Below are 8,936 nucleotides of genomic sequence, written 5' to 3'. Positions count from 1 at the left end.
AAGAACTCTATCTCATACTCTGAAACAGTCATGTCACCCTGAACCAAGTCCTGAAACTGCTGTCGTCTCTGGACTAAGTAGCGCTCACCCAAGAATCGGCTCCGAAAGCGCTCCTTGAAGAAATCCCATGTCAAACGATCAGTAGAAACATTACTGGTCACTGACTCCCACCATGTGTGGGCATTTCCATCTAATATCGCTACTGCCCCCAAATATCTCTTTGCTGAGTCCAAACCCAACTGATCCATGCGTCTTTCTGTATCCTGTAGCCAATCTTCTGCTTCAGTAGGAATTCCTCCAAGCTGTCCTCCAAAAGTCCTGACCCCATTAGCAATTAGAGTCTGCGAAATAGGAACCTCAGATACAACACCAGCAGCTCTGACTGCTCCCTGTATCAACTGCAGAAATTGTCTACCAAAAGTCTCATCCAAAGCAACTCCGGTAGATTCTGACTCAATATCTGTCGCTCCTATGATCGGTGTAGTCATGCCAATACCATCGGTAGGAGGCAGATTCGTTGGGGTCGTAGGAGCAGGATCACCTATCGGAGGTGGGGGATCTACTCGTATCTCATCGATCGGATCTGCAAATCTAGCCACTCGACCTCGTCCACGGCTAGTTCGACGACCACGTCTAGCACTCATTTTGATGGATCTCAAGTTTACTACAGAAGATAAAACTTAGGGTTAGATAAGCACTTGGAGTCTCGAACACAGTTAAAAATTTTAATAACTTTGTGATATGACCTTTGTATCTTGTTTTGTAAAATATTTCAAAATCGTATCTTCCATGTGGACTCATACCCAGTCCGAGGGTTAAAAACCAAAAGCTCTGATACCAATAAATGTAACCCCCTAGACCCAGCCTATGCGTTTCGACTAAGTCTAGTGGCTCACATTATGATTCTTTAAGACATTTTTTTTTCCGAAACCGTTATTCAATCAATGTAAAATCACATTATAAATGACATGAAGTTATAATAAATCATACTATCAAAACCTAACTTGTAAATATAATACCAATAAGTAATAAATTAATTTAAAACATATCTTAAAAATCAAATCACGATAAACCGAATAGTAATAGCAAAAGTGTCATCATATTAAAATACCATACTTTAAAATAAGGTCCATGTTAACAAAATAAGACAACTTGCAAGGTAAAACATTACAATCAAATATACTTCAAGAGATATGTTGATCCTCCAAGTGCTCAATCCAGGGTATCTAACCAACATTATCTGAAAGGGGAAAAATATTTTCGAAAAGTGAGCTAGGCTCAGTGTGTCCCAATATTACCATAAAATCACTATAAGTACACTAAACAAATCATAGTCCAATAAGTCTCATAAAATTATACTGCAGTAAATCTCTTTAAAAAGCGTTACCCTAAGGGAACATCTTAGAGCCTGAGAGCCTACCCAAGATAGATTTCAGGGCCGTGGGGCCTACCTAAGAACACATCTTAGGGCCGCAGGGCCTACCCGAGAATGATCTCAGGGCCGCAGAGCCTACCTAAGAGTCACATTAGGTCCGTAAAATTTTCCAGCTTGATCAGAGCTGTACTTTATAAATTCATATTCCAAAAATTCAATTGCACCGTGTTATAAATTCCATAAAACCATAAACATGGTAATTCTATACCATTTCAAAACAAATATCAGATAACAGTCATAATCCATAAATCATCACATTAAATCGGTGCATCAACAATACGGTAACCAAAGAATTCAGTGTACCACATATTAAAACAAATAAAACAGTTCAATAATAAATAGGAAACACACACCTCGATAATATGTTCAAATCGTGGATCTACTGATTGCTGGTTTCACCACGCTCTGCTACAGTTTTCGAACCTAATTTATAATATCACTATATTACTAATGGGTAACATAAATAAATCTCTAAAATCATAAAATTTACGAGTCTTACGAGTGAATACTGGTATACGTGGTTTAACTGATCTAGAAGAGTTGGGTCGAGCTATCGAACGATCCGGAGAGTCTCTCTTGTACCTTCAAACAATAATAATTAATCAGCCCCAAATCTTACTTAATTGTTCAAAGCTAGAATTCTTAAGTATATAAGCATTTTTCCGAGTTTGACTATCAATTTGGGGTATTTCGAGTCTGAATTTGGCCAAACGGATTGCGGAATCGGAATCAGGACGTCGAAAAATATAAAGTATGACTTTTCAAAAATCCAAATTCTTGGTCAAAGTCAAAGTCAACCACTTTGACCGTAGATTTGGAGACCTTCGGATTCGAATTTGACAAAACAGACCACGGAAACGGATTCGGCACGTCGAAAACTATCAGGATAGGTATACTCGGAAAAGATTAACGGTCGTTTAATGCTCGGTCAAAGCCATTTTAAGTTTTGGTCAAAGAAAGTCAACGGTCAACGGTCAACGGTCAACGGTCGGGTCGGGTCAACAGTCGGGTCGGGTCGGGTCGGGTCAACGGTCGGGTCGGGTCAGACCGGTAGAACCGGTTGAAAACCGGTCAAACCGGTTTCCAGCAGCCACTCGCCCTGCGGCGGCGCGTGTGGCGCGTGAGGCGTCCTCCGGGGCCCTAAAAATCCCAGAAAAATTTCTAAAAATTATTTTGAGCGATTTCAAGATACTTACAACGATCGGTTCAAATTTTTGAACGGCGGAGAGCTCGATTTCAAATCGGCCGAATCTTTGACTGCACCACCTCCTCACGCGCCGCCGTCTACGGTGGATAAGATTGACACCGGTGAACTCGGAACGGCACAAGGAACACGATGGTGCGGGAGGTGTCGTAAACAGAGCAACGATCAGCGGTGAATTTAAGATTTTCTCGGCGATAGAGCTAACAAAACCGTCGCTACTTTGACTGGAAATTCCCGACGTTTGGCCGCGTTTCGCTTCAATTAATTTGAAGGTTTTGCTCCTCGCTCGATGATGAACACAACGGTGGTTTCAAAACAACGATCGGAATTCGGACGGCGTCGGAATCGAGTTTGGAAGTTGTGTGCGTGAGGAAGGATTTGTGAAATTGATTTCTGTTTTTCAAAACAGAAATCACGCATATATCAATTGTCTGCCGACACTCCATGGTTAAATTCAGGGCTTGGTCCCTGAATTTTCTTTAACTTTAAAACAAGCTCCAAGTTTTAAAATCTTTCAATTCAGTCCCAAATTTTCACAATTAAACCCTCAAATTTTAATTAAATATTATTTTGAAAATCGGGTTGTTACATAAAAACTTCAGATCTTACAAGACCCTGAGATCTTTTAAGATTTACATACCTCAAAGCCACCAAACTTTCAACACACTCACCCTTTAGCAGCCACTATCTTGTAAAGCATGCAAAGAAAACAAGCTCCAACAACACCTGTAGAAAGAAAAATGAGCGTAGAAACAGACATGCAAGAAAAAAGAGCCAACAAAGAGAAAAGAGATATAGAGGTGGGCAACACCACTAACGACCTGCCGATTATAGTCAGTGATGCTACCAAGAAAATGGCAACGCACAAGAATCTGGGAACTGAAACAGCTGTAAGCCTGTAATGCCAGGAGGAAGGGAGACGGTACGTCCCTTCTTTGTATTTGAAGGATCAGACAACAATGGTCGGGGAGTGTGTTTTCCGGTTGGCTCTAAAAATACATTCAGAATCATAGTTAGGCAGTATAATCAATTTATTCCTTTTGATGTGAGTAATAATGATGCTTACACCCTCCGAAATTTTTTGAAGCAAAGTTCATTAATGTCTATGCGAAGAGGCTAACCATGCTACAAAAAAGGAATGTTTAAGAAGGAAAAACACTTCTTGAATCATGGCTCTAAGTTTGTAGAAACAAAACACAAGTAAATGAAGAGTTCGTATTTTTCGAGGAATGTATGGTTTTCTCTCAAAACGGAAAGAAGCCCCATATGAATGAAACATCAAGAAGTAATTTTGATGTGGACCTTTATTATGTCGCAGAAAAGGAATCTCTTCCCCCTCCACCAAGTGAGCTCTCATCCTTAGCAGATTCGTAAGATTGTTAAGGAACAAAGATAAATAAAATTGAATTGCACAATATCCTCAACAACGGGTGGAGGAACAACTTATCAACGCCCAAAGGCTAGGGAGGAAGATGGGTTAAACCAGACATTGTGAGGCAAATGAGCTCGTCGGTAAGAATTTGAAATTATGCCCACAAGAGTCCACCAAACTCCATTGTCATTAGAAACTGAAAGAAGTCATATAAGCTGTCAACACTAATCAGAAATCAAAGGAGAGAACTTATGTAATTCTTTGCTACTACAAGAAAAAGAAGAAGAAGTAGGATGCGTGTCCGCCGCTCCTTAAAAATTGTAAGAAGAAAAAATTGTATAATCATCCGAAATTACCAAGTAAGAACAAGTGTGAAAGTTAAATTTATTATACCCTTTTATAACAATTGTAAATAAATAAGGTCCATAGCTCCTAAGTTAGTTTAAATTAATTACCTTGTATAAAATGATGGAGAAGGTACGGCACTACTAATAAGCATAATATTAATTAGTATACATAGTGCAGTTAAATTGCCGGAGGAGGAAAAATCAAGAATTAATCTTCAAAGGAATCAAGCGAGCTCGTCCTCCAATGAATCTCTAAAGGATTCGGCACTCCCAAGTGAGTGAGCCCTACAATGAATCTCCAAAGACATTTTCGAGTAAGTGCACTCAAGAAATAAATCTCCAAAACCACTTCCAAGTAAGTGCACTCAATTTGACGCTCCCAAACGAGTTTGCCCATCAATGAATCTTCAAAGGGTTTGACCCTCCCAAACGAGCTCGTCCTCCAATAAATCTCTAAGGTTGCGTTTGGTTCACGGAATGTAAGATTACCAGTGGGAATAAAAGATTACCAGGGAATAGGATTACTGGGAATGTTGTATTTTGTGTTTGGTTGGTTTAGCAGGAATGTAAGATTACCGTGTTTGGTCAAAGGAATAAAAGATTATTGGAATGTATATTTGACCAAATTGTCCTTATTATATATTTGTATAATATTACAAATTGTAAAATATTTATATATTTTCTTTAAAAAATTAAATTCATAATATTTATATAATTTTTTTACAAAATTAAAAATATAAAAAATGTTTAATGAAAGGGTAAAAAAAATTTAACCCCTAAACTTCATATAAAATTTTAATTATAGATTTTTTTTGTAAATCTAAAATAATTTAAGGATAAATTTGTAATTTAACCTTCGTAGAATTTTTATTATTCAATGACAGAAGAATGATATTTTTGAAAAAAATAAAAATTTAAGGGCATTTTAGTCCAAAACGCCGGTAATGTTACAATACCTAAGGGAAGGGAGGTAATGACATTCCCGGTAATATACCCCAAAAAATCTACTATTGGTAATAAAACATTACCGGGAATGAGATTCCCAGCCAACCAAACATGGGAATGTGGGATTCCCATCTCATGGGAATCCCACATTCCTTGAACCAAACACCCCCTAAAGAATTTGGCGCTCCCAAGCGAGCTTACTCTCCGATGAATCTCCAACTGACCATAAAAATACTAAAATAAAACACAGAACAACATACGCATCCAATATTGACTCTAATTTGCAGCAACGCATATCCCACCCAAATAGAAAGTTTACACCATCTCGGATTGTCTTGTCAAGCTCCCACCGTTGTCTCATTTCAACATGGTTCATTATGCTTCCCCCCCCCCCCCCCCCCGTGGATGTTGTGGACTTATTAGCCTCTGATGTTTTGGACTTATTAGCCTCTGATGCCGTGTCAGCTCACCGAGATACAGCCCCAGCTGTCTAACCTTTTGTTTTAGGCATCTCTCTTAATTCAAAAAAAAAAAAAGGAAGAAGAGGCATATATATGTCATGCCATTTTTTAAAAGGTTTACACAAATATGTAGTTACATTGGGAACTCTACTCTTCTGGATAATAAAATTTGATTTATCCAAAAAAGAAGTTACATTACAGTTTCGAAAGTCATATATAATAAAATTCATTTTTATGACAAAATAGCACACACATATCATCGTACATATATAAGAATTTCTTTTACAAAATCCAGAAAAGCCCAAATTGTTGGGAAAAAAATCTAAAAAGCCTTAATTTTTTTTAATCGTATACGTAAATTTCAGTTTTGAATACTTATCATATTTCATGTTAGACATTCATTGTATCGCAACACTCGTTTTTTCCATTTTAATTTATAGTTAACGATCAAACCAGTTTTAGAAAGATTTTTTTGAGAATTTATTTTTCTTTCAAAGTGTTTTGTTTTGATTTTGTTTCTTTAAATTGTGTTGTAAGAATAATAAGGATGTTTTAATTTTGTTTTGGGGATTACAATAATCTTTTAATTTGGTTTTGGGAATACTAAACGTTTTTGAAAATTAGAAAAATTATGTGGAAAACACAATAATCTTTCAACTTGTTTGGGACAACGGTTATAGCTCTATTGTGTGTGAAGTGGATGCTCAGGAAGTCCTCCAACTTATCAAGAATGGCGGCAGCAATCTTCATCTTTTGGGATCTATCATCGAAGACATTCGAAACCTTTAGGATCGAAATTGGATTCTTAAGTTCCAACACATATATCGTGAATGCTCTCTCTAAATTGGGATGCTCTCTTGATGAAGAACTTGTTGTTTATGACATCCCACCTCCTGATGTGTCTCTTTTTTAAATGTGGATACGAGAGGTGTCTCGTTTTCCAAAGGTTTTACCTCAGAATAATTTTTATGCCTTTTCATTTATAACCCAAAAAAAATCATCCACATCGTCGTCGTCATGACAAGAAATGTCCACACCATTTGTCTGTTTAGAATTTAATTAAGTGATATAATTGAATATAGAAATAAAATTTCAGTGTTATAATTAGAAAAATTAAAAATTAAGTATATAAATAATTCAATCGGTAAAAATTGGTGGTATTTGGTGTAGTTTTAAAAAATAGATTACATAGAAGAAAGAGACCAAAATTTTCTTTTGCACTTTGTCTGTCAATTCAGTTACAGATCGGGGACACAGCAAGGTTTTGTGAATTTATTTCGTTCTGGGTTCAAGTTGAAAACCGAAGAAAAGGGCGTTGATCGCAATTCATGGAGAATTCGAGTGACAGTGATAGGGAAATCAGACAATTCCTTCCACTTCTTCGACAACATCCTCCGATGATTACCATTTGTTTGGTCTTCAAGGTTATCTTCACCACTCTCTGGGTGGTGGTAAAGGTAAAAAAAAAACTGAAATTCAACAAGTTTTGTTTTATTTTCCATTTTCACCAAGGCTTGTTATTGTTTTTAATTAAATGAACTGAGTTGATTCTTGGGTCACTTTGATATTTGATGAAAAAAAGTTGAAACATTGCTTGGAAAAGGGGAAAAAAGCTACTCTCTTTTGGGAAGACTCATTATTTATAATAGTTACTCATTTGTTCATACTGTCTAGGCAAACTGATATACAGCTTACAATCTGGTCAAGTTTTCTTCTTTTTACTGCTGTTCTATTTTGTTTTGGTTATCTATATGGATTGTAAAAAAAATAACCAGATCCCATTACTGGAACATACTATTTGCTATAAATTGGTTTGAAATAAAAAGGTTATGATGAAAAAATGGAAATTTGTTGATTGCTGGATTGAAATTTTTCATGTATTGTGAATTGCAAACCTTGAAGTTGCAGAGTTGTTGCATACAACCTTTGACAATGTTTATGGAAGTTTTGGATGCCGAATCCATCTGCACACATTCCCAGTAAATACTTAGTTTTGGAATCAAACTGTATAGAAAAACAAATCAAGAGTGACTTAGTTTTGAGTAAAATAAAGGAAGCTTCTGGTGAGATTTTTTGTTTAAGGGTAGTGTGATTAATTCTTGTGGTCTTGTTAAATCACTCATTTTAGTGAAACTTTTCTATGGCCATCTCGATCAAGAGAAATTTCACTAAAAGTAGATGGTATACAAAGACCACTTGAAATACGCACTCAACCCTTATACCCAAATTATCATCTGAGCTTCCTTTGTTCTTTAGTTCGCTTACTCTGTTGCTCCCTCGTTTCTACTTGATCCCTGGTCGTATACTGTTATGCAATAGTACATAAAACCTTGTGTGCCTAGTTAAATTTTTTCCACTTTATCTTCTACAAAGCTGAATCTTAGGTTTATCATGATAGTGGCCAATGCGACATCTACAAGAAGTTAAGCATCTTAATGACAAGAAAAAATAATAATACATGCAGGGATTTACATGGTTCATGAACCAAGCAGATAAGCTAAAATAAGGGAGAGTCATGCAGAGAGTTAATTGGGGAAGAGTGCAGATCAATTTGGTGCATACATATGTGCGCTGAAATCACCATTTGACCATTCATCGAAAATTTCCATAAGCATAGTCAAAATGTTGCATGCTACAATTTGGTGCATTATTAAGTTTTGCATGCACCAATTTGGTGCATGGTAAGAAATTAGAGTCGGAAAATGTGGATGTTGTTCGGCTGTTCAACCACCGCTCTGCTAGCCCAAGAAATAAACTGCTGATGGAGGAGACTATTGAATTGTTAGCGCGAGAGTGAGAGGTGATGATCAATTACGTCCGGCGTGGCGGATACTCTTGCTTCTTTGTCTCGTGATATGTCTATCGATGAAGTTTGTTTTGTGGAACCTCCTCTTGAAGTAACCCTGCTGCTTAACAAAGATCAATGCAATGCCACTCCTTTGACCCATCAAGAGAGTGAATATAATCGTATAAGGAGAGAGGTTGGAAACTCTCATGTCAATCAACGAGTGGTTAAGGGTAGTTGTGATCCTACGTGGGATTGTGATTTTAGTCTGTTAGCTTATTTTTTGTAATGACTTGCCCATTATTATCTCGTAATTTCATTTGTTAATACTAATATGGACACTTTTTTTCTCGCTAGGTTTAGGGTTTTTTAACGCGGCATATGATA

The 8,936-nt window shown here is 36.9% G+C and overlaps 1 long non-coding RNA gene across 1 annotated transcript; it reads left to right on the top strand.

Annotated features, from left to right (window-relative positions):
- Positions 1-6,966: 6,966 nt before the first annotated feature.
- Positions 6,967-8,360, top strand: LOC120209576. The gene is made up of 2 exons (XR_005524407.1): positions 6,967-7,221; positions 8,229-8,360. It is a non-coding gene; the product is annotated as an uncharacterized LOC120209576 (long non-coding RNA).
- Positions 8,361-8,936: the final 576 nt, after the last annotated feature.

The sequence above is a fragment of the Hibiscus syriacus genome, unplaced genomic scaffold (genome assembly GCF_006381635.1).
Source record: "Hibiscus syriacus cultivar Baekdansim isolate YM2019G1 unplaced genomic scaffold, ASM638163v2 tig00019277_pilon, whole genome shotgun sequence".
Classification (NCBI taxonomy): Eukaryota; Viridiplantae; Streptophyta; class Magnoliopsida; order Malvales; family Malvaceae; genus Hibiscus; species Hibiscus syriacus.
This window is presented reverse-complemented; position numbering and strand designations above follow the sequence as displayed.